The sequence below is a fragment of the Mytilus galloprovincialis genome, chromosome 8 (genome assembly GCF_965363235.1).
Source record: "Mytilus galloprovincialis chromosome 8, xbMytGall1.hap1.1, whole genome shotgun sequence".
Classification (NCBI taxonomy): domain Eukaryota; kingdom Metazoa; phylum Mollusca; class Bivalvia; order Mytilida; family Mytilidae; genus Mytilus; species Mytilus galloprovincialis.
Window position 1 is genome coordinate 10,824,913 of NC_134845.1, and position 27,886 is coordinate 10,852,798.

Below are 27,886 nucleotides of genomic sequence, written 5' to 3' on the forward strand. Positions count from 1 at the left end.
TCGGAGTAGCACCAGTAGATGATCTAGTATTAACATGGGCGAATGAACATTTTGTCCCCTTGAAACATTTTCCTGATAAGAAATTGTTACACACTTCCCGACCACGAAAGAAAAGAACAGGGCGTCCTCGTATATCTGTATTGAAATCAACACGATCGTTACTCCCAACTTGTGATTTCTGAAAATGAGTTTGATTATAAGTTGGTTTGGGTCGATTATTCGATTGACCAAAGCTTGGTAACGTTTGACAAACAGCTGTGAGATGCCCAAGACTACCGCATGTTTCACATTCTTTAATTATTTGTCCACTTGTGATGGATGAATAGAGTTTTTCGTCTCTGATGGACCAATCTACAACTTTACCATGGGTCAGTTTGATAGCAGCTACCTTATTTGCGAAAGCCTTGTGATACTCGTAGAAAACGGGACCTTTATATCTTGCAGAGATATCAATGATATCTTGAATATACATATCGAATTCGATTCGTCGGTCTTGCTTTTCACAGATAATATTTTTGTAAATATTAAAAGCTTCTAGAAACTCTTGTATAGACAAGTTTCTTTGAAGGCGGGGATCGCGATGTTTGATTAACAATACGGACCCGTCAGATTCATCAACGGTTTTGTAATCTTGTACGTTTTCTTGATTGTTAAGAAGGGTAGCCAGATTAATGTACTTGCCTTCTAAAATCTGCTTCCGAACGTTCGGTGCCACTGCTTGAACATGCGGAAACATGCCTGAGGAAACCTTGGTAGTGTGATAAGATCCTGTATCATGATGTACTCCATTATTTATATCACTCACGAATGCAGGTTGACTAATGATATTTGATTCTCTAACTAATAGCGACTGAATTAAAGTTCCTTGATTTTGAACAGTTTGCTCCATGTTGTTTAAACTGGTGGTAAGTTGAGTTAATGCTGGAATTTCGGGCATAACTGTATTATCCTGTCCTGAATTCTCATTTAATAGTTCCAATAACTGCTCTTTTGTGAAAGTTGATGGAGCCCTGATGCCTTGCTTTCTTAGTTTTCCTTTAACTTCGTCAAGTGTCAATTCTGTATTAGAATTCTGTACAACTGGTGTGTCACTTTTCTTACTTTTCTTACTGGAAACACGCTTTTTACGAACTGGCGGCATTTTAAGAAGTTGTTAAAAGTTATGAAATAACCAAATAATATTGATTTGAATTGTTTGCACTTCTATACTGTTACTATCTTATCAATGCAACTGACTGAATAAACCTGACAAAGATTGAAAATTTAACACGTGCACCAAGTCATGAGACGGTTAAGAAAACATTGCCGTCTCTACCACAGACATCATAAATCTAGTAATAAAATGTTTATCGTCCACCTAAATAAATAATGATTTTAACAGAAGCCGAGTCGGACAGAACATGAAACATTAATATAAACATCAATTAAAAATTTCTAATTTGTGGATTATTTGGTCAACTGTATACAGTCTACGAGCAATTGCATCCTGGGAAAAGCCTCATTAGATAAACCCCAATTTGTTTGTAATTGGTTGTCAGAAAGACCTGGCATATAGTCTTATATTTGTTGAACTTACTTACTTACAATAAGGGATAAGCCAGCGAGTAGGGAAGTACCTTGGTATATAAAAAAGTCGAAATAAACAATTGCCGGCTGGCCAAGAGATTCTCCACGTGGGGTATGATGCCAGAGGTAGAAGTAGGCATTGCCTTAAAAAAGGCACAGATCACTTAGGCCCAAGACCCGTACGAGTTTGACAACAATGAATTAAAAGGGTAAGGTGGTACCTCTGTTTGCAACGAAGTCGAAATACACTTTAATAATTGTCGGCTGGCCAAACTAAAAGATTCTCCACGTAGGCCATTTTACCAGAGATAGAGGAGGGCATTGCCATACAAATTTCTTATAGCACTTATGCCCTAGACCCGTACGAGTTTGACAATAATGAATCAAAAGGTACCTCTGTTTACAACAAAGTCGAAATAAAGTATTGCCGGCTGGCCAAACTAAGAGGTTCTCCACGTAGGCCATTTTACCAGAGATAGATATGGTAATTGCCTTTAAAATGGCATATAACACTAATTCCAAAGACCTGTACGATTTTGCCTGCAAGGGGTTAAAAATAAAAGGTGTTACCTTTGTTTACAACGAAGTCGAAATAAACCTCTAGCTCTGGTATAATGATCCACGTAGAGAATCCCGGAGTTTGGCCTACCGGCTACAGTTATTTTGACTTTAATGTGAACAGAGGTACCACCTCCTCATTTTAGCTCTTTACTGACAAACTCGTACGGGTATATGCCATATAAGTGCTATAGGCTATTTTAAAGGCAATGACCACCTATACCTCTGGTAGCATGGCCCATGTGGTGAATCTCGTAGTTTGAACAGCCGGCAATATTTCATAACGACTTTGCGATATACTAGAATACCCTCCTTTCCTTTTGCTGGCATAAGTACTATAAACCATTTTAAAGGCAAGGCCCACCTCTACCTCTGGTATCATGATAAACGTGGATCATCTTTTATTTTTGGCCATCCGGCAATAGTTTATTTCGACTTTGTTATATACCAGGGTACCCTCCTTACCCTTTGCTGACAAACTCGTACAGATCAATGGAATAAGAAGTATGGGCCATTTTAGATGCAATGTCCACCACTACCTTTGTTATAATGGCCTATGTTGAGAATTTCTTTGTTTGGCCAGCCGGCAATAATTCATTTCGACTTCGTTGTAAACATAGATACCACCTCCCCCTTTTAACACTTTGCTGAAGCACTGGTACGGGTCTACGGCATAAGTGGCCATTTTTGAGGCTATGGCCACTTCTACCTCTGGTATCATGGCCCATGTGCAGAATCTCTTCGTTTAGCCAGCCAGCAATAGTTTATTTCGACTTTGTGATATACTTAGGTACCCCCCTTACCCTTTGCTGATTAACTTACACGGGTCTGGGACATACGTGTTATGGCTATGTTAGAGGTAATGCCTACCTCATCCTCTGATATAATACCCCGCGTATAGAATCTCTTAGTTAGGCCAGTCGGCTTAATTTATATTTTCGTTGTAAAAAGAGGCATCGCATCCCCCCTTTAACCTTTTGCTGACAAACTCGTACAGGTCTAGGGCGTTAGTTTTATCAGCCATTTAAAAGGCAATGCACACATTTAACCTAGGATTAATGGCCAACTTGGAGAATCTCGTACTTAAGCAAGCCGGCAATAATTTATTTCGACTTCTTTGTAAACAGAGGTTCCAACTCCCTTTTAAACCCTTTGATGATACCGCGTACTTCTCTAGGGAATAAGTGATTTAGGCCATTTTAGAGGCAATGACAACCTCTACCTCTGGTATCATGGCCCACGCGGAGAATCTCGTAGCCATCCAGCAATAGTTTAGTTCGACTTTATTATATACTAGTGTACCAACCTTACACTTTGCTGACTAACTCGTACGGGTCTAGGTCATACGTGCTCATGGTCATTTTATAGAGGCAATCCCTTCCTCTACCTCTCATATTATGGCCCGCGTGGATAATTTCTTAGTTTAGCCAGCGGGCAACAGTTTATTTCAACTTCGTTATATACCGGGCTAATTCATCCCCCTTTTAACTCATTGTTGACAAACTCGTTCGGGTCTATAGCATAAATGAGCCATTTTTAAGAGAATAACTACTCCAACATCTAGTATAAGGGCGCACCTAAAAATGTCTTAGTTTGGGCAGCCGTCACTATTTTTGGTGGACTGTGTGATATACTAGAGTATTCCCCTTACCCTCTTCTGACCAACTCGTACGGGTCGAGGACATAAGTGCCATGGACCATTTAAGAGGCACTGCCTACCTATACCTCTGGTATAATGGCCAACGTGGAGAATCTCTTAGTTTGAAGAGCTGGCAATAATGAGGTTTATTTTTACTTCGTGATATACCGGCGAAACTCATGCCCCTTTTAATTCGTTGCTGATAAACTCGTGTAGATCCAGGACATAAGTGCTATAAGCCATTTATAAGGGCTTGACTACCTCTTCTTCTGGTATAATGGCCTACCTGGAGTATGTCTTAGTTTAGCCAGCTTTCAATAGTTGTTTTTTAGACTTAGGGATATACAAGAGTATTCCCCTTGCCCTCTGTTGACCAACACCTACGGGTCTAGGATATTAGTGCTTCGAGCCATTTTAGAGGTAATGCGATATATTGTAAAAGACATGAAATTTCATGTACAAATCATTTATAATGTGAGTATGGTCTGTATTTAACTCCTAAAAGGACATGGTATTTTGAAGTTCAAAATGAAACCTGCCAAAAATATACACATTTTATATCGGACATAAAGCAAAATTATCGGACAAAAAGCAAAACGGACAAAAAGCAACGGACAAAAAGCAAAAGTTTCGGACAAAAAGCAACATAATCGGACAAAAGGCAAAACGGACAAAAAGCAACGGACAAAAAGCAAAAGTTTCGGACAAAAAGCAAAATAATCGGACAAAAGGCAAAAGGGACAAAAAGCAAAAGTTTCGGACAAAAAGCAAAATTATCGGACAAAAAGCAAAAGCGGACAAAAAGCGAATTGCGGACAAAAAGCACCGTATCATACGTTGCACCTTTTAGAAAAGGATTTTCAATTGTGTCCATGTTTCTAGTGGTAACAATGTGTTCTCAGAGATAAAATGACTCTATTAGCGTGCATGTACCCATTCCAGCACGCGGATAATACCCTGTTATTTATTCGTTCCTTATTCGCTTTTAATGCGCGGGGTAAGTATACGTTGCACCTTGAAATAAATCGTTTTTAATTGTGTTCATGTCTCTGGTGGTAACAATATGTTCCTAAAGACGAAATGACCCTATTAGAGCGCATGTACCCGTTCCAGCGCTCGGTTAATACCCTGTTACCTATTCGTTACCTATTCACTTATAATACGTTTGTTGTACGTTGCACCTTTTAGAAAAGGATTTTCAATTGTGTTCATGTCTCTGGTGGTAACAGAGATAAAATGACTCTATTAGCGTGCATGTACCCGTTCCAGCGCGCGGATAATACCCTGTTACTTATTCGTTCCTTATTCGCTTTTAATGCGCGGGGTAAGTATACGTTGCACCTTGAAATAAATCGTTTTTTAATTGTGTTCATGTCTCTGGTGGTAACAATATGTTCCTAAAGACGAAATGACCCTATTAGAGCGTGTGTACCCGTTCCAGCGCTCGGTTAATACCCTGTTACCTATTCGTTACCTATTCACTTATAATACGTTTGTTGTACGTTGCACCTTTTAGAAAAGGATTTTCAATTGTGTTCATGTCTCTGGTGGTAACAGAGATGAAATGACCCTATTAGCGTGCATGTACCCGTTCCAGCGCTCGGTTAATACCCTGTTACTTATTCGTTCTTTATTCGCTTTTAATGCGCGGGGTAAGTATACGTTGCACCTTGAAATAAATCGTTTTTTAATTGTGTTCATGTCTCTGGTGGTAGCAATATGTTCTTAAAGACGAAATGACCCTATTAGAGTGCATGTACCCGTTCCAGCGCTCGGTTAATACCCTGTTTCCTATTCGTTACCTATTCGTTACCTATTCACTTATAATACGTTTGTTGTACGTTACACCTTTTTAGAAAAGGATTTTCAATTGTGTCCATGTCTCTGGTGGTAACAATGTCTTCTCAAAGATAAAATGACTCTATTAGCGTGCATGTACCCGTTCCAGCGCGTGGATAATACCCTGTTACTTATTCGTTCCTTATTCGCTTTTAATGCGCGGGGTAAGTATACGTTGCACCTTGAAATAAATCGTTTTTTAATTGTGTTCATGTCTCTGGTGGTAACAGAGATAAAATGACTCTATTAGCGTGCATGTACCCGTTCCAGCGCGCGGATAATACCCTGTTACTTATTCGTTCCTTATTCGCTTTTAATGCGCGGGGTAAGTATACGTTGCACCTTGAAATAAATCGTTTTTTAATTGTGTTCATGTCTCTGGTGGTAACAATATGTTCCTAAAGACGAAATGACCCTATTAGAGCGCATGTACCCGTTCCAGCGCTCGGTTAATACCCTGTTACCTATTCGTTACCTATTCACTTATAATACGTTTGTTGTACGTTGCACCTTTTAGAAAAGGATTTTCAATTGTGTTCATGTCTCTGGTGGTAACAGAGATGAAATGACCCTATTAGCGTGCATGTACCCGTTCCAGCGCTCGGTTAATACCCTGTTACTTATTCGTTCTTTATTCGCTTTTAATGCGCGGGGTAAGTATACGTTGCACCTTGAAATAAATCGTTTTTTAATTGTGTTCATGTCTCTGGTGGTAGCAATATGTTCTTAAAGACGAAATGACCCTATTAGAGTGCATGTACCCGTTCCAGCGCTCGGTTAATACCCTGTTTCCTATTCGTTACCTATTCGTTACCTATTCACTTATAATACGTTTGTTGTACGTTACACCTTTTTAGAAAAGGATTTTCAATTGTGTCCATGTCTCTGGTGGTAACAATGTCTTCTCAAAGATAAAATGACTCTATTAGCGTGCATGTACCCGTTCCAGCGCGTGGATAATACCCTGTTACTTATTCGTTCCTTATTCGCTTTTAATGCGCGGGGTAAGTATACGTTGCACCTTGAAATAAATCGTTTTTTAATTGTGTTTATGTCTCTGGTGGTAACAATGTGTTCTTAGAGAAGAAATGACCCTATTAGAGCGCACGTACTCGTTCCAGAGCTCGGTTAATACCCTGTTACCTATTCGTTACTTATTCGTTACCTATTCACTTATAATACGTTTGTTGTACGTTGCACCTTTTAGAAAAGGATTTTCAATTGTGTCCATGTTTCTAGTGGTAACAATGTGTTCTCAGAGATAAAATGACTCTATTAGCGTGCATGTACCCGTTCCAGCGCGCGGATAATACCCTGTTACTTATTCGTTCCTTATTCGCTTTTAATGCGCGGGGTAAGTATACGTTGCACCTTGAAATAAATCGTTTTTTAATTGTGTTCATGTCTCTGGTGGTAACAATATGTTCCTAAAGACGAAATGACCCTATTAGAGCGCATGTACTCGTTCCAGCGCTCGGTTAATACCCTGTTACCTATCCGTTACCTATTCACTTATAATACGTTTGTTGTACGTTGCACCTTTTAGAAAAGGATTTTCAATTGTGTTCATGTCTCTGGTGGTAACAGAGATGAAATGACCCTATTAGCGTGCATGTACCCGTTCCAGCGCTCGGTTAATACCCTGTTACTTATTCGTTCCTTTATCGCTTTTAATGCGCGGGTTAAGTATACGTTGCACCTTGAAATAAATCGTTCTTTAATTGTGTTCATGTCTCTGGTGGTAACAATATGTTCTTAAAGACGAAATGACCCTATTAGAGTGCATGTACCCGTTCCAGCGCTCGGTTTATACCCTGTTTCCTATTCGTTACCTATTCACTTATAATACGTTTGTTGTACGTTACACCTTTTTAGAAAAGGATTTTCAATTGTGTCCATGTCTCTGGTGGTAACAATGTGTTTAGAGATAAAATGACCCTATTAGCGTGCATCTACCCGTTCCAGCGCTCGGTTAATACCCTGTTACTTATTTGTTACATATTCGTTACTTATTCCCTCTTCCCTATGCCTTACTTATTCGTAACTTATTCCCTATTCCCTATTTGTTACCTATTCGTTACTTATTCCCTATTCCCTATGCGTTACCTATTCGTTATTTATTCTCTATTCCCTCTTCGTTACCTATTCGTTACTTATTCAATTTTTGATATCCTCACCCTTTTTAATTTTTGTCGAGCCTGAAACTTTTGTTGCAGAAAGCTCGACATAGGGATAGTGATTCGGCGGCGGCGGCTATTGCGGCGGCGTTGTTAGCTAACTTTTTAAAAACTTTATATTTTAGAAGGTGGAAGAACTGGATGCTTCATACTTTGTATATGGATGCCTCATGTTAAGAAGTTTCTGTCAGTCACATGTCAAATGTCCTTGACCTCATTTTTATGGTTCAGTGACCACTTGAAAATAAAGTTAAGATTTTTTGTAATGTTGAATTCTGTCTTATTTTAAGTAATAGGATAATTATATTTGGTATGTGCGTACCGTGTAAGGTCCTCATGCCCGTCAGACAGTTTTCACTTAACCTCGACCTATGGATCAGTGAACACATTGTTACCACCAGAGACATGAACACAATTGAAAATCCTTTTCTAAAAGGTGCAAAGTACAACAAACGTATTTAAGCGAATAAGTAACGAATAGGTAACGAATAGGTAACAGGGTATTAACCGAGCTCTGGAACGGGTACATGCGCTCTAATAGGATCATTTCTTCTCTAATTACACATTGTTACCACCAGAGACATGAACACAATTGAAAATCCTTTTCTAAAAGGTGCAACGTACAACAATCGTATTATAAGTGAATAGGTAACGAATAGGTAACGAATAGGTAACGAATAGGTAACGAATAGGTAACAGGGTATTAACCTAGCGCTGGAACGGGTACATGAACACAAATAAAAAACGATTTATCTCAAGGTGCAACGTATACTTACCCCGCGCATTAAAAGCGAATAAGGAACGAATAAGTAACAGGGTATTATCCGCGCGCTGGAACGGGTACATGCACGCTAATGGAGTCATTTTATCTCTGAGAAGACATTGTTACCACCAGAGACATGAACACAATTGAAAATCCTTTTCTAAAAGGTGCAACGTACAACAAATGTATTATAAGTGAATAGGTAACGAATAGGTAACGAATATGTAACAGGGTATTTACCGAGCGCTGGAACGGGTACATGCGCGCTAATAGGGTCATTTTATCTCCAAGAACACATTGTTACCACCAGAGACACGAACACAAGTAAAAAACGATTTTTTAAAGGTGCAACGTATACCCTGCGCATTAAAAGCGAATAAGGAACGAATAAGTAACCGGGTATTATCCGAGCGCTGGAACGGGTAATATGCGCTAATAGGGGTATTTCATCTATAAGAACACATTATTACCACAAGAGATATGAACACAATTGAAAATCCGTTTTTTAACGGTGCAACGTACAACAAACGTATTAAAAGCGAATAAGTAACGAATAGGTAACGAATAGGTAACAGGGTATTAACCGAGCGCTGGAACGGGTACATGCACGCTAATAGGGTCATTTCATCTCTAATTATACTTTGTTACCACCAGAGACATGAACACAAGTGAAAATCCTTTTCTAAAAGGTGCAACGTACAACAAACGTATTATAAGTGAATAGGTAACGAATAGGTAACGAATAGGTAACAGGGTATTAACCGAGCGCTGGAACGGGTACACGTGCGCTAATAGGGTCATTTCATCTCTAAGAACACATTGTTAACACCAGAGACACGAACACAATTAAAAACGATTTATTTCAAGGTGCAACGTATACCCTGCGCATTAAAAGCGAATAGAGAACGAATAAGTAACCGGGTATTATCCGAGCGCTAGAACGGGTAATATGCGCGAATAGGGGTATTTCATCTATAAGAACACATTGTTACCACCAGAGACATGAACACAATTGAAAATCCTTTTCTAAAAGGTGCAAAGTACAACAAACGTATTTAAGCGAATAAGTAACGAATAGGTAACGAATAGGTAACATTGTGTTCTTGTCTCTGGCGGTAACTATGTGTTCTTGGAGATGAAATAACCCTATTAGCGTGTATGTACCCGTTCCAGCGCTCGGTTGATACCCAGTAACTCATTCGTTCCTTAATCGCTTTCAATACGCGTGGTATACGTTGCACCTTGAAATAAAACGATTATCGATTACTTTCATGTCTCTGGTGGTAATTATGTGTTCTCTGAGTTGAAAAAACCTATTGCGCATCTGTACTCATTTCACCGCTACACTGATATCCTGTTACTTATTCGTTCCTTATTTGCTTTTATATACGCGTGCTATGCGTTGCACCTTGAAATAAGAAGTAACGAATAGGTAACAAGGTATTAGCCGAGCGCTGGAACGGGTACATACGCGTTAAAATGGTTATTTCATCTCTAAGAACACATTGTTACCAACAGAGACATGAACACAAATAAAAATCTTTTTCTAAAAGGTGCAACGTACAACAAACGTATTATAAGTGAATAGGTAACGAATAGGTAACGAATAGGTAACAGGGTATTTACCGAGCGCTGGAACGGGTACATGACCGCTAATAGGGTCATTTCATCTCTAAGAACACATTGTTATCACCAGAGACATGTACACAATTGAAAATCCTTTTCTAAAAGGTGCAACGTACAACAAACGTATTATAAGTGAATAGGTAACGAATAGGTAACGAATAGGTAACAGGGTATTAACCGAGCGCTGGAACGGGTACATGCACGCTAATAGGGTCATTTAATCTCTAATTACACATTGTTACCACCAGAGACATGAACACAATTGAAAATCCTTTTCTAAAAGGTGCAACGTACAACAATCGTATTATAAGTGAATAGGTAACGAATAGGTAACGAATAGGTAACGAATAGGTAACAGGGTATTTACCAAGCGCTGGAACGGGTACATGCGCGCTAATAGGGTCATTTCATCTCTAAGAACACATTGTTACCACCAGAGACATGGACACAATTGAAAATCCTTTTCTAAAAGGTGCAACGTACAACAAACGTATTATAAGTGAAAAGGTAACGAATAAGTAACAGGGTATTAACCGAGCGCTGGAACGGGTACATGCACGCTAATAGGGTCATTTCATCTCTAATTACACATTGTTACCACCAGAGACATGAACACAATTGAAAATCCTTTTCTAAAAGGTGCAAAGTACAACAAACGTATTTAAGCGAATAAGTAACGAATAGGTAACGAATAGGTAACAGGGTATTAACCGAGCTCTGGAACGGGTACATGCGCTCTAATAGGATCATTTCTTCTCTAAGAACACATTGTTACCAACAGAGACATGAACACAAATAAAAATCTTTTTCTAAAAGGTGCAACGTACAACAAACGTATTATAAGTGAATAGGTAACGAATAGGTAACGAATAGGTAACAGGGTATTTACCGAGCGCTGGAACGGGTACATGACCGCTAATAGGGTCATTTCATCTCTAAGAACACATTGTTACCACTAGAGAAATGGACACAATTGAAAATCCTTTTCTAAAAGGTGCAACGTACAACAAAAGTATTATAAGTGAATAGGTAACGAATAGGTAACGAATAGGTAACGAATAGGTAACGAATAGGTAACAGGGTATTAACCTAGCGCTGGAACGGGTACATGAACACAAATAAAAAACGATTTATCTCAAGGTGCAACGTATACTTACCCCGCGCATTAAAAGCGAATAAGGAACGAATAAGTAACAGGGTATTATCCGCGCGCTGGAACGGGTACATGCACGCTAATGGAGTCATTTTATCTCTGAGAAGACATTGTTACCACCAGAGACATGAACACAATTGAAAATCCTTTTCTAAAAGGTGCAACGTACAACAAATGTATTATAAGTGAATAGGTAACGAATAGGTAACGAATATGTAACAGGGTATTTACCGAGCGCTGGAACGGGTACATGCGCGCTAATAGGGTCATTTTATCTCCAAGAACACATTGTTACCACCAGAGACACGAACACAAGTAAAAAACGATTTTTTAAAGGTGCAACGTATACCCTACGCATTAAAAGCGAATAAGGAACGAATAAGTAACCGGGTATTATCCGAGCGCTGGAACGGGTAATATGCGCTAATAGGGGTATTTCATCTATAAGAACACATAATTACCACAAGAGATATGAACACAATTGAAAATCCGTTTTTTAACGGTGCAACGTACAACAAACGTATTAAAAGCGAATAAGTAACGAATAGGTAACGAATAGGTAACAGGGTATTAACCGAGCGCTGGAACGGGTACATGCACGCTAATAGGGTCATTTCATCTCTAATTATACTTTGTTACCACCAGAGACATGAACACAAGTGAAAATCCTTTTCTAAAAGGTGCAACGTACAACAAACGTATTATAAGTGAATAGGTAACGAATAGGTAACGAATAGGTAACAGGGTATTAACCGAGCGCTGGAACGGGTACACGTGCGCTAATAGGGTCATTTCATCTCTAAGAACACATTGTTAACACCAGAGACACGAACACAATTAAAAACGATTTATTTCAAGGTGCAACGTATACCCTGCGCATTAAAAGCGAATAGAGAACGAATAAGTAACCGGGTATTATCCGAGCGCTAGAACGGGTAATATGCGCGAATAGGGGTATTTCATCTATAAGAACACATTGTTACCACCAGAGACATGAACACAATTGAAAATCCTTTTCTAAAAGGTGCAAAGTACAACAAACGTATTTAAGCGAATAAGTAACGAATAGGTAACGAATAGGTAACAGGGTATTAACCGAGCTCTGGAACGGGTACATGCGCTCTAATAGGATCATTTCTTCTCTAAGAACACATTGTTACCAACAGAGACATGAACACAAATAAAAATCTTTTTCTAAAAGGTGCAACGTACAACAAACGTATTATAAGTGAATAGGTAACGAATAGGTAACGAATAGGTAACAGGGTATTTACCGAGCGCTGGAACGGGTACATGACCGCTAATAGGGTCATTTCATCTCTAAGAACACATTGTTACCACTAGAGAAATGGACACAATTGAAAATCCTTTTCTAAAAGGTGCAACGTACAACAAAAGTATTATAACTGAATAGGTAACGAATAGGTAACGAATAGGTAACGAATAGGTAACAGGGTATTAACCTAGCGCTGGAACGGGTACATGAACACAAATAAAAAACGATTTATCTCAAGGTGCAACGTATACTTACCCCGCGCATTAAAAGCGAATAAGGAACGAATAAGTAACAGGGTATTATCCGCGCGCTGGAACGGGTACATGCACGCTAATGGAGTCATTTTATCTCTGAGAAGACATTGTTACCACCAGAGACATGAACACAATTGAAAATCCTTTTCTAAAAGGTGCAACGTACAACAAATGTATTATAAGTGAATAGGTAACGAATAGGTAACGAATATGTAACAGGGTATTTACCGAGCGCTGGAACGGGTACATGCGCGCTAATAGGGTCATTTTATCTCCAAGAACACATTGTTACCACCAGAGACACGAACACAAGTAAAAAACGATTTTTTAAAGGTGCAACGTATACCCTGCGCATTAAAAGCGAATAAGGAACGAATAAGTAACCGGGTATTATCCGAGCGCTGGAACGGGTAATATGCGCTAATAGGGGTATTTCATCTATAAGAACACATTATTACCACAAGAGATATGAACACAATTGAAAATCCGTTTTTTAACGGTGCAACGTACAACAAACGTATTAAAAGCGAATAAGTAACGAATAGGTAACGAATAGGTAACAGGGTATGAACCGAGCGCTGGAACGGGTACATGCACGCTAATAGGGTCATTTCATCTCTAATTACACTTTGTTACCACCAGAGACATGAACACAAGTGAAAATCCTTTTCTAAAAGGTGCAACGTACAACAAACGTATTATAAGTGAATAGGTAACGAATAGGTAACGAATAGGTAACGAATAGGTAACAGGGTATTAACCGAGCGCTGGAACGGGTACACGTGCGCTAATAGGGTCATTTCATCTCTAAGAACACATTGTTAACACCAGAGACACGAACACAATTAAAAACGATTTATTTCAAGGTGCAACGTATACCCTGCGCATTAAAAGCGAATAGAGAACGAATAAGTAACCGGGTATTATCCGAGCGCTGGAACGGGTAATATGCGCCAATAGGGGTATTTCATCTATAAGAACACATTATTACCACAAGAGATATGAACACAATTGAAAATCCGTTTCTTTAATGTGCAACGTACAACAAACGTATTAAAAGCGAAAAAGTAACGAATAGGTAACGAATAGGTAACAGGGTATTAACCGAGCGCTGGAACGGGTACATGCACGCTAATAGGGTCATTTCATCTCTAATTACACATTGTTACCACCAGAGACATGGACACAAGTGAAAATCCTTTTCTAAAAGGTGCAACGTACAACAAACATATTATAAGTGAATAGGTAACGAATAGATAACGAATAGGTAACAGGGTATTAGCCGAGCGCTGGAACGGGTACACGCGCGCTAATAGGGTCATTTCATCTCTAAGAACACATTGTTACCACCAGAGACACGAACTCAATTAAAAAACGATTTATTTCAAGGTGCAACGTATACCCTGCGCAATAAAAGCGAATAAGGAACGAATAAGTAACCGGGTTTTATCCGAGCGCTGGAACGTGTAATATGCGCTAATAGGGGTATTTCATCTATCAGAACACATTATTACCACCAGAGATATGAACACAATTGAAAATCCGTTTCTTAAAGGTGCAACGTACAACAAACGTATTAAAAGCGAATAAGTAACGAATAGGTAACAGGGTATTAACCGAGCGCTCGAACGGGTACATGCACCCTGATAGGGTAATTTCATCTCTAATTACAAATTGTTACCACCAGAGACATGAACACAAGTGAAAATCCTTTTCTAAAAGGTGCAACGTACAACAAACGTATTATAAGTGAATAGGTAACGAATAGGTAACAGGGTATTAACCGAGCTCTGGAACGGGTACATGCGCTCTAATTGGGTCTTTTCTTCTCTAAGAACACATTGTTACCACCAGAGACATGAACACAATTAAAAAACGATTTATTTCAAGGTGCAACGTATACTTACCCCGCGCATTAAAAGCGAATAAGGAACGAATAAGTAACAGGGTATTATCCGAGCGCTGGAACGGGTACATACGCGCTAATAGGGATATTTCATCTATAAGAACACATTATTACCACCAGAGATATGAACACAATTGAAAATCCTTTTCTAAAAGGTGCAACGTACAACAAACGTATTAAAAGCGAATAAGTAACGAATATTTAACAGGGTATTATCCGAGCACTGGAACGGGTACATATGCGCTTATAGAGTTATATCACCTCTAAGAACCCAAATCTACCACCAGAGACAACAAAACAATTGAAAATCATGTTTTAAAAGGTGCAACGTATGATACACGTATTATAAGCGAATTATAAGCGAGTGATGGAACGAATTAAACAAGGTAATAGCATGCTCCGAAACGATGTACACCCTGTTTTAAACATGTTTAACCCCACCACATTATGTTAGTATGTGCCTGTCCCTAGACAAGAGCCTGAAATTAAGTAGTTATCGTTTGTTTTTGTGTTACATATTTGTTTTCCGTTTATTTTTTTGTATATGAAATACGGCCGTTAGTTTTGTTGTTTGAATTGTTTGAAATTGTCATATCTGGGCCTTTTATAGGCGACTACACGGTTTGGGCTATGCTCATTGTTGAAGGCCGTACATTGACCTATAGTTGATAGTTTCTGTGTCATTTTGGTCTATTGTGGGTTGTTGTCTCATTGGAAATCATACCACATCTTTTTTTTTATGCAAGCGCTAACACGGTGATTTCATCCCTTCGAACCAAGATCCATCTTCAAACATACGGACATAACGCAGTTAAAAGGTAGAACGTATAAAAATCAAATAAGGAACAAATGAGTATCGAACATAAAGTAAAAGGATCGGTTGAGCACAAACACATATAAATAGGTCATAAAAAGATCATTTTACCTCAACAAATTTAGAACTATTACCAGATATAAGAGTATAAACAACAACAAGTAATTGTAACAGGATGCTGTTACGAAGTCTCCCAAATAAAGCTCCCATAACTCGCTATTCATATGGTCCCATGTTCATTTGATTTGATTTTTTGTCCCATACAAGAATATATATGGCTTACTGGTGGGGATCTCCACCATTTACAAGTATTCAAACAGTAGGGGGTGGTGGTGATCCCCAGGGACTTTACGTACATTTCATTTTATTTGTTTTATTGTCCCCTACAAGAATATATATGGTTTAGGGGTGGGGATGTTGACCGTTTACAAGTTTTCAAACAAGAGGGGGTGGGATGACCCCCTCAGGACTTCCCTTGTATCTCATTTTATTTGTTTTATTGTCCCCTACAAGAATATATATGGTTGAGGGGTGGGGATCTGGACCATTTACAAGATAATAGTACATTCTCAAATTGAACAGGGTGGGGTTGACCCCAAGGAACTTCCATTTAATTTCATTTGATTAGTTTTATTGTCCCTTACAAGAATATATATAGTTTAGGGGTGGGGATGTTGACCGTTTACAAGTTTTCAAACAAGAGGGGGTGGGGTGACCCCCTCAGGACTTTCCTTTTATTTCATTTCATTTGTTTTATTGTCCCCTACAAGACAATATATGGTTTAGGGGTGGGGATCTGGACCATTTACAAGATAATAGTACATTCTCAAATTGAACGGGGTGGGGTGACCCCCAGGAATTTCCATTTAATTTCATTTGATTATTTTTATTGTCCCCTACAAGAATATATATGGTTTAGGGGTGGGGACCTGGACCGTTTACAAGATAATAGCACATTCTAAAATTAAATGGGGTGGGGATGACCCCCAGGGACTTCCATTTAATTTCATTTGATTTGTTTTATCGTCCTTTTCAAGAATATATATGGTTTAGGGGTGGGGATCTGAACCGTTTACAAGATAATAGTACATTCTCAAATTGAACGGAGTGGGGGTGACCCCCAGGAACTTTTATTTAATTTCATTTGATTAGTTTTATTGTCCCATACAAGAATATATATGGTTTAGGGGTGGGGATCTGGACCGTTTACAAGTTAAAAGCATATTCTCGAATTGATAGGGGTAAGGATGACCCCCAGGGACTTCCCTATATTTCATGTGATTTGTTTTATTGTCCTTTAATCATTTCTGAAGACTGCATGTATCTATCACTTACAGTTTTCAAGTTATATTCATTTGAAAATTTTAGAAAATAAAATCCCATAGGGTTCTATAGTAAACCCCTGCCTTCTTTATGCCCCTCAAAATACCCCTTAATAGACCCCAATGCACAAATGAACGATTGATGGCTCACCTAGACATATTAGTCTAACATTTTATGAAACCCTAAGTAAATCTGACAAGTAGTTTTGGAGAAATGCTGCGGACAAGTTCATTTTTAAAGTGGCGGAAGAAGAAGAGGAAGAAGAGGAAGAAGAGGAAAAAGAAGAATAATAAAAATAATAAGAACTGAGCAAAAACAATAAGTCTCCAAACTTTGTTCGAATAGGTAACGAATAGGGAATAGGGAATAGGTAACGAATAGGTAACGAATAGGGAATAGGGAATAGGTAACGAATAGGGAATAGGTAACGAATAGGGAATAGGGAATAGGTAACGAATAGCTAACGAATAGGGAATAGGGAATAGGTAACGAATAGGGAATAGGGAATAGGTAACGAAAAGGTAACGAATAGGGAATAGGGAATAGGTAACGAATAGGGAATAGGGAATAGGTAACCAACTTGACGTCCATTAACCCCGCCGCATTTTTGCACGTGTCCCAAGTCAAACTAATTTTAGTTTCTTGTGTATAATTTGGAGTTTAGTATGATGTCTATTATCACTGAACTAGTATATATATTTGTTTAGGGGCCAGCTGAAGGACGCCTCCGGGTGCGAGAGTTTCTCGTCGCATTGAAGACCTATTGGTGACCTTCTGCTGTTGTGTGTTCTATGGTCGGTTTGTTGTCTCTTTAACATATTCCCCATTTCCATTCTCAATTGTATTTGGATATTGAGGAAATGCACCATTTTTTTTATTGTCCTTTCTATCTAAATGAAAGGGATATTATGTTTAATAGTATCAACTGGCTTCCGAAGGCTGCGATTTGGACATAAAGCCATTGGTTTTTGGAATAGACATTCTTTCCTATGATCAAAATATGCAATATATACATAGGTAAACGCACATCATCATCATTATCATCATCCCCCTAATCTCTGTCGTTCTTTCTTTATCCCCTTTCCTTTTTCAGTATAGTTTAGTAATATTTATGTTGTTTATATAATATAATACATGTAAACAGCAATAATGTTAAGCAAAGTAAGATCTACAAATAATTCAACATGACCAAAATGGTCAGTTGACCCCATTAAGGACATACGATACAGATACAGGGGAGATTTCTAACGTAAATTGTTATTTTCGCGACGTCAAACCATGACTTATCGTGAAAAGATTCAGTTTTCGACTGATTTTTATCATTCCAACTTATTTAACTTGAAAGGAGATCATGGACCCCTATTTTAAAAATGCCGTTTGGTTTGATTACGTTAGTAGATTATATGTGCCAATTTTAATGAAAATGTCAATAGTGCAATTTTATTAAATTTGATAAATATACAGCAAAAATGATGTTTTTTTTCTAAATTTGTGAACATTTGATAAATATGAGTTATTTGAAAAAAACAAATTGCACAAATTTAAAGGGCGTTGATATAAAACAGAATTTACAAATAATTATCTTTTAAAACAATAAAGTTATGTACTTCCGTCGAAAGGAAAAAATACGTCAACAAATCCAAATTTGAGCAAATATATAAAATTTCGACCTCATTTTACTTTAAAAAAAAGTAGCACATGTAGGTATATTTTTTATTTCGTATTTGATTTAATCAGGGGGAAAAATTAGCCTATATCCGAATTTTCAGCAAAATTTCAACTTGGGATCAAAACTGTATCGTATGCCCTTAAGAAGTAATTGCCCTTTATAGTCAATTTTTAACAATTTTTCGTAAATTTTTGTTATCTTTTACACAATTGTTTTTCTCTGAAACTACTAAGACAAATGTAACCAAACTTGTCCACAATTATTATAAAGGTATCATAAATAGTTTTAAAATTGTGTCCGATGACCCTGCCCGCGAACCAAGGTGGCCAGCATGGCTAAAAATAGTTCATAGGGTAAAATGCAGTCTTTTGCTTATATCTCTGAGACTTCAGCTTTAAGAGCAAATATGACAGGATAACATTGTTCATTAGGTCAAGATCTATCTTTCCTAAAATTTCAGATCATTTAGGCAACCCGTTGTTGGGTTGCTGCCCTTGAATTGGTAATTTTAAGAACATTTTGCAGCTTTTGGTTATTATCTTGAATATTATTATAGATAGAGATAGTAAACTGTAAACATCAATAATATACAGCAAGGTAAGACCTAAAAATAAGTCAACATGACCAAAATGATCAATTAACCCCTTAAGGAGTTATTGTTTAGTCAATTTTAAACAATTTTAAACAATTTTGTAAATTTTTACATAATATTTTCCACTGTTTCTACTTGGCAAAGTTCATTATAGATAGAGATAATTGTAAGCAGCACGAATGTTCAGTAAAGTAAAAATCTACAATCACATCATCATCACCAAAACACAATTTTGTCATGAATCCATCTGTGTCCTTTCTTTAAAAGAGGGACGAAAGACACTAGAGGGACAGTCAAACTCATCAAACGAAAATAAACTGACAACACCATGGCTAAAAATGAAAAGGCCAAACAGACAAACAATAGTACACACGACACAACCAAGAAAATTAAAGAATAAACAACACAAACCCCACCAAAACTAGGGGTGATCTCAGGTGCTCCGGAAGGGTAAGTAGATCCTGCTCCAAATATGGCACCCGTCGTGCTGCTTATGAGATAAAAAAATCCGGTAAATAGTCTAATTTGGTAGGTCACATTTATGAAAGGGAAGGAGATTGTAGTTACGACGTAAGGAACATATCCGATATCATTTGCGAAACGGTTATACCATAACGGTCAACCAACTCGTGATGGCGTCCGTAAAATTTACGAAGAGATGATTTCAACTTCACCATTTGGAACTCTTTATTTAATAGCTTCCTTGTGAGCAACAACCCTCTATCAAGAAAATCATGATAGGAAATGCAAGCACGGGAATATCGTATCAATTGGGAGATATATACACCGTATGCAGGTGCTGCTGAAATGTTGCTACTTTGAAAGGGAAAGTTTACAATTGGAAAGCTGAAATCATCTCTTTTGTGGTAAAGTTTTGTTTTCAATCGACCCTCATTGTCAGTTTCTAGATGTAAGTCAAGATATTAGGCCGACTTAACTGTATCTGTTGTATCCTTTATCTCTAGTTCAATGGGATAGATACGTTCGATATAGTCACCAAATTTTGAATTATTTAGTGAAAGAACACCATCTATGTAGCGGAAAGTAGAATTAAAGGATATTGCTAACTTCTTATCTTTCTTCCTAAGAAGTTCCTGTATGAAGTCAGCCTCATAATTATAAAGAAACAAGTCGGCAAGAAGAGGGGCAAAATTCGTTCCCATTGGAATGCCGATAGTCTGTTGAAAAACACGTCCTCCGAACGTAATAAATATGTTGTCAATCAAGAAATCAAGCATCTTGATAATGTCAGTTTCAGAGAATTTTTTGTTTGAATCAGAGTGGTCCTTTACAAAGTAGGATTTATCCCTTCCTAAGACAAGATACTTGTATCTTCGTTAGCCATTGTTTTTTTATAAAACAAAGCCATAACAACTCTTTCAATTTGTCTTTTAGTTTGGAATGTGGAATACTTGTATAAAGTGCAGAAATGTCAAATTTTTAAATACTACTAGTATTACAAGATGAAAGATTATATGTACTCTAAAAGATCTTTGGAATTTTTAAGTATCTACATCTGATTCACGCCACCTCTAAACTAGGCAGTTTCACAATAACTTTGAATCCCGACTTTGATTGCTGATAAAATAGATGTTAATAATTTAGAAAGAGATTTCGTGGAGCACTTGGAAGACCCAGCAATATACCGTTGTTTGTAAGGACACTTATGCAGTTTAGGTATCCAATACAGTGATGGAAGATCCAGTTCATCATCTTTGGTTGAAATTCCAGAGGAACATAGAACAGACCTATGATTATCCAGGATTTCCTCTTTGGTAAGTGTCGTGAGGATATATGTTGGGTTTCCAAGTGAATTTTCAATAACTTATTCGTTTATCAATAACTCATCCGGTTTCTTAGTATATATATATATATATACTAAGAAACCGGATGAGTTATTGTATTCGATGTGACAAGTATTTCTCTCCTTGTGTGGGAAAAGTTCGTGGAAATAGCGTTCGACCAATGAAAAAGACTCAAAGCAAAATTATCAACGCCATGACAATAATTGAACAACGACGAGAAGACGTACAAATATATCTATATATATATATATATATTCGGTGAATAAAACACATTCTATTATTTCAATTTGAATAAAGGATAAGTTTTAGGTAAGTAATTTTTTTCTTTTTGTGTACAACAACAAAAATAGTCCGTAACATATGAGAACAGGAAAACTAGACAATTTCAACATCATATATTTAGGTGAACGCAGTAAACAATTGTATTGAACAAAAATATGGGAGAGAAAAAGTGCACTTCATTGGTATTGGCACTTGTTGCATGTTATTTCTTGTGTTCTGCAAGTAAACATTTGATGTTGAAATCACATAAATAGCATATACTAGTACTTTATATCTTCTGGAAATTAGTTTAAATCAAGGATTATATCTCCCTCATCTTTTTTACCGGCTTTGGTTATACCTTTTTTCCTTTTTGGTTTATCAGCTTCATTGTTTTTAATAAGTTTTGGATTTTCAAATATTTTAGACTCGAGTAAGTCAGTAAGTAAATTTAATTTATAGTCGGCATATATATACATAATAACAGACAAAACATGAGCTCTGGTGAGCTCTTTAGCCGAGCATCATCGAGGACATATTTGTAGTCAAAATGCGCACCTGGAGCAGAAAAGTTGGTACCGTTAATGTTTTTACAGAGAAATGAAAATCAAACAATAACGAAAGACAATCACGCAGAAAAACCCATATGAAAGAGAACGAAACTCTTTAATGTACAATGATATACATTTTCATGACTGTAACAAAACATGAGGTTCTAATTTCATATATTTATTTTCCAGATCGTAATCTTTTTCGGTAAGTGAATGCAGATGAACACGACAAGTACAAGTGAAATGATGAATTCGTATAGAATGGCAATAAATTTCACGAACACATCTGAAGAATACTTGGAACAAGGCATGGCTAAACACTTAATGGCTGACGTTGTGGTTCTTTCTGTTTATTTGATTATTGGTATCATAGGAAATGGTATTGTTCTAGCTGTGTACAGATTTCAGATGAAAGGTAAATCAGAAGAGAGATATTTTATTCCTTTTTTGGCAGTGGCAGATACGCTGACATGTTCTGTGTGCACCATTAATAACATAATTCTAGATGTGATAAACACAACTTTTTCTAACAGTACAATATGTAAAATAATGTTTTACTCCTTTGCTTTAACATCAGGCATTTCTATCTTTCTTTTACTTTCTATTGCGATACAACGGTATCTAATAATATGTAGACGTCAGAAGCTTAGTTTGAACACTCGTAAAATAATGGTTGCCGTAACGGTGTGTTTGTCAGTTGCCTGCTCCGTACCGTATGCAGTGAACTATGGCTTAAATGAACACTTCAGTGAGGGTCAATTTGTTGGATACCGTTGTGGTAGACTTAAACATGGTTTCTACATCTCTGGATTAGCGTATGCCATTTTTTTCATAACTCTAATGGTGTGTACTGTTCTTACACTTGTTTTTCTGTATGGCAGAATCGAATGGGTTATTTTCAAACATTTCAATGCTCAGAAACGTAAGCAAACAAATGTATCAAAGGAGTCTAGTGCATCAGAAAAATTACCAAAGGATTTGGCTACAGAGAACATTCACAGCAAAACACAAGAACTGAAACATATCGGCGGTTTAGACACCAAATCAGCAGTTCATTCAGAATGGAAGAATGATTCAAGTATTGAGCCAACTCACTCCTCTAACGTATACACAGAAAGCACTGCGCTCGAATGCTCATCCTCCGCCGTTCATAACGAACATTATGCACAACCGCAAGACTTGCCAAAAACAAATCGACTTACAAAAAGAAAAAGGCGTTTCAAAAACAAGTTTACTTTAATGTTTATTATAATAACTGCTGTGGCAGTCGTGTGTTATATTCCAGTGGGAATAGTTGTTTTGTTAGAAGGCATATTTCCAGATTTTTGGGAAAGACTGTCTGAAACAGAAGCTGTCATTGTCTTACTGCTTTACCACACATACATCATTAACAGTATTCTCAATCCTATACTATATACTTTTATGGATGCTGAATTTTCAAAAGCACTGAAACAGCTTTTTGAAAAATGTAAATGTTCTAGTAAAAAATCCAAATAAAATCTAACTGATAGTGATATTACTAATTGTTTTTGTTTTTTAATTGAACCTCTTCTAGCCAATCTTGTCTGTCGCGTGAGTTATTGGTTTGTTTATTGAGAAGAATATGTATAGGCAAAACAAAATAAGGCAAGTCGATCGAAAAAGAGGGGTGGAATCGAGGCAAGTGTTGAAACAAAGAGTTTTTAAATTTCTTGGGCAGTTCGCGACTGAGCATGCGCGAAAGGCGCATAAAACACGGATCGATAACGGTCTCTGAATTAGGTTATTTTCTTAAAAAAATGGCGTTTTCTGTGGAAAAAAATTGTTTTCAAAGACACATTTAGGAAGTACAAAACACTACATTTATACGTCATGTCACAAATTCTTCCGACTTTGTATGGATTCAGAGGAGATGCGGGTATTGACATTGGTTTCTTCCTTCAGTAGTATAGATAATATATGCCACATACCATGAAAGTACTTTTATTCATCGTTATCAATTTTCGTGGTTTTAGAAAGAGTTACATGTTCATGGGTTCTTTTTTTGGATTTTAGTTTTTCTGAAGAAAGGAATATTTGTGATATTATGTTGTTTTATAATGATTTGTGAGACAATATAAAATTAGGTGTTCATTTTCTCTTACTTGTTCGTCTTTTATTAATAACATAATTGAAAAGGTTTCTACTGAAATAATTGATTTTGGAAACAAGCCGATTCATGTATGCTTACAAATTGTCTCGATTAAAGGAAAACGCAGAGTAAACATTTTTGTAGTTACACACACAAGTAATTAGAAGTTCTGAAATTATAAAGTCGAGGTCGAATGATCACTGACAGTATAACGGGTCTTTCTTGTGTTTGTGTTTGTGTTTTGTACTACAAGTCATTATTTCGGGAATATGAATCCGGGAACGATAACTCCATCTTGCCCGTTAATATAGGGAACTAGCTATTGTATATATATGCCACCTTATATAAAGTCACTGTTAGAATTGAATTAAGTATCCTTAATGTTCACATGTTTAATCTTATAAATGTGCATGTATATATATAATATATTTGAAGGTTCACAATTATAACTTCCAATACAAAACGTTACTAAATTCCAGCTATATAAAACAACATGTTACTTCAAGCTACTACTCTAATATATCTGCCCAATACATAAAGTTTCTCACAAGATCGAGCTATAAACATGTTCTTAATTTGTTTAAGGCATTGATTATTGGTCTTAGATTATTTGGATAAACGTGTGAGGGTCAATTTGTTGGGTACCGTTGTGGTAGACTTAAACATGGTTTCTACATTTAGCGTATGCCATATTTTTCATAACTCTAATGGTGTGTACTGTTCTTACACTTGTTTTTCTGTATGGCAGAATCGAATGGGTTATTTTCAAACATTTCAATGCTCAGAAACGTAAGCAAACAAATGTATCAAAAGAGTCTAGTGCATCAGAAAAATTACAAAAGGATTTGGTTACGGAGAACATTCACAGCAAAACACAAGATCTGGAAAATATCAACAGATCAGACACCAAATCCACAGTTCATTCGGAATGGAAGAATAATTCAAATATGGAGCCAACTCACTCCTCTAACGTATACACAGAAAGCACCGCGCTCGAATGCTCATCCTCCGCCGTTCATAACGAACATTATGCACAACCGCAAGACTTGCCAAAAACAAACCGAATTACAAACAGAAAAAAAAAACGTTTTAAAAACAAGTTTACTTTAATGTTTATTATAATAACTGCTGTGGCAGTCGTGTGTTATTTCCAGTGGGAATGATCGTTTTGTTAGAAGGCATATTTCCCGGTTTTTGGAAATTGCTCTATGAAACAGTAGCAACCATTGTGTTAGTGCTTTATCACACATACATCATTAACAGTATTCTCAATCCTATTACTGTATACCTTTATGGATGCTGAATTTTCAAAAGCACTGAAAGAGCTTTTTGAAAAATTTAAATGTTCTTGTCAAAAATCCAAAAAAAGTTTTACTGATAATGATATTGCTAATCCTTTTCTTATTCTGAAACATTCGACCTCTTTTAGACAACATGGTCTGTTTGTACGTGTTATTGGTTTATTCATTAATATAAGATTCTTGGATTTGTTTTTCTGAGAGAATAAGTCGACTGACGTCTTTGAAACCTTCAGAAACGAATATGCTTGTGTCATATCAATCATTTATCTAATTCTTCGTCAATTTATCCCTTTCTGCACCCATTATACAAAAAAATTTAATCAACGTGTGGTTTGTTTGATCTCAGTTCTTCATTGGTTAAAATTTTCTTGTTTTCCTCTGAATTTCCTATTGTGACGGCATGAAAAAAGGCGACCATGCCTGATGACGTCACATAAGAGAAACAGATTCCATCACCAAATCTCGTGTAATACGATATTGATCAACTCTTGACAGTTAAATTTAAAAAGGATACCAGTCGTATATTTAAGATTAAATTGGTAATCCCGGACTGAAATTGTACAAAAAATGTATATTTAGTTCCGTGATAGTGCGTTGGCTTATAGGATGCATGTCTGTAAATATTGACAATGCAATTTCCCATAGGAACTCCTTTTACGGCTAAAACTGTACCACTTTTACTATGAAGATTTGAAAAAAATCTTATCCTAGAATTGAAATTTATATGCACCACAATTTTTTCAAAGGTCAAAATATAGGGCTGTGCGGCATATTTTCAACGTTTATATGGCCTGAACTTCTCAGAGTTTAAACTTACACTAATTTTCTTAACTACCCCTACCTCGAATGAAAGGTTACAACAGATTTCAATGTAAACAATATGCACGTGTTTATTTACTGGTAACATTCCCAAGTTCTGTCTCTGCGATATGGAACACAGAGAGCATAACTGGGAACCAGTATGTAAACAAAATTAATTTTCTATGAATATTCAATTACTCCCCAAAAAGAGGCGTGTTTTGAGAAACAGCTGTATTTACAAAGTGCAACCTACATGATCACTCCCATTTAGTCAAAACCTACACGAGGATCTTTCACAACAGTATATGATTAACATGTGGTGTTGGTATAAGTGCCTTTTAATATCTGATCAACATTTGAACACTGAAGATTCTTTTATATTAACATATTCGACTCTTTTTTTTAAATTGTAACAAAGTTATATAGCAAGAAGATTTCATTTGGCCTTTTATAATGTTTTGATCCGAGAGTCACTGATGAGTCTTTTGTAAATGAAACGTGCGTCTTGCGTACAAAGCATTTCAATCGTGGTGGTATCTATAATGAGTTTATTTAAAGGTTAACATTTTGTAATTTATGTCAGTCTTAGTAGAACCATTGATTAATTAAACTATCAAAATTACACACGAAGACGAGATATCTCTCAGTGTCAACAGTTTATTGTGTTTAATATCATGCTTTCATATTTATTCCTGGAAAACATTTATTTCAAATCGATGGCTGGTGCATTGTATTCCAATTAATCAAGGTTGAAATTGCTTAAATATTAAAATGGTTTAAAACGGAAATTACTTGATTACTTTTGTGTTCAAAACTTCATCATGGTTGATAAGGCATAGATTACCTTAGCCGCATTTTGCACAACTTTTTTAAAATTTTGGGTCCTCAATGCTCTTCAACTTTGTACTTGTTTGGCTTTATAAATATTTTGATATGAGCGTCACTGAAGAGTCTTATGTAGACGAAACGCGCGTCTGGCGTATTAAATTATAATCCTGGTACCTTTGATAACTATTTACACCACTGGGTCGATGCCACTGCTGGTGGACGTTTCGTCCCCGAGGGTTTCACCAGCCCAGAAGTCAACATTTCGGTGTTGACATGAATATCAACAATGTGGTCATTTTTATAAATTTCCTGTTTACAAAAATTTGAATTTTCGAAAAACTAACGATTTTCTTATCCCAGGCATAGTTTACCTTAGCCTCATTTTGCATAACTTTTTTGGAATTTTGGGTCCTGAATGCTCTGCAACTTCGTACTTGTTTGGCTTTATAAATATTTTAATATGAGCGTCACTGAAGAGTCGTATGTAGACGAAACGCGCGTCTGGCGTAATAAATTATAATCCTGGTACCTTTGATAACTACTATAAGGTAATAGTGGTGGGAATAGATGATTTTGGGTAAAAATCGTCGTTTTTATTATAAAAGAAATGAAAATTTGAAAATTTGAATATTTATGATATTAATGAAGTTGCATCTTTTATTACAATTAAACCTTTTTGAAACATCATAAACATAATAGAATGAGAAATGTGACAAATTACATGACCAGGAATTAATATTTAGAGGCAAACACTTCAGATTTTGTTAAAATCTCACAATAATCATAAAATTATCATAAAATCTCAGAAATATGAAACTGAAAAATTTGTCAAATGTAACTCCTTTTATAGAGTTCAGAAATTATTGTGTACGGAAATTGAGAACATATCTTCTTCAGCATCTATCGTTTCGAGTTAAAAATTAAGATTTTTATTATGAAATTTTTGAAAGCGGGAAACTGGAAAATTACCAAAATTCAAAACTTCTTTCATGTATGACAATTTTTGTCAAAAGCTTCCTTTCTTAACATGAATCATTCAAAAATTTGAAAAGTAAACACAATTTGTATAATGAT

At 36.7% G+C, this 27,886-nt stretch overlaps 1 long non-coding RNA gene across 1 annotated transcript; it reads left to right on the top strand.

The window, feature by feature from the left end:
* Positions 1–21,174: 21,174 nt before the first annotated feature.
* Positions 21,175–23,288, top strand: LOC143043109 (uncharacterized). Its single transcript, XR_012968199.1, has 2 exons — positions 21,175–21,269; positions 21,962–23,288. It is a non-coding gene; the product is annotated as an uncharacterized LOC143043109 (long non-coding RNA).
* The last annotated feature ends 4,598 nt before the right edge of the window (positions 23,289–27,886 follow it).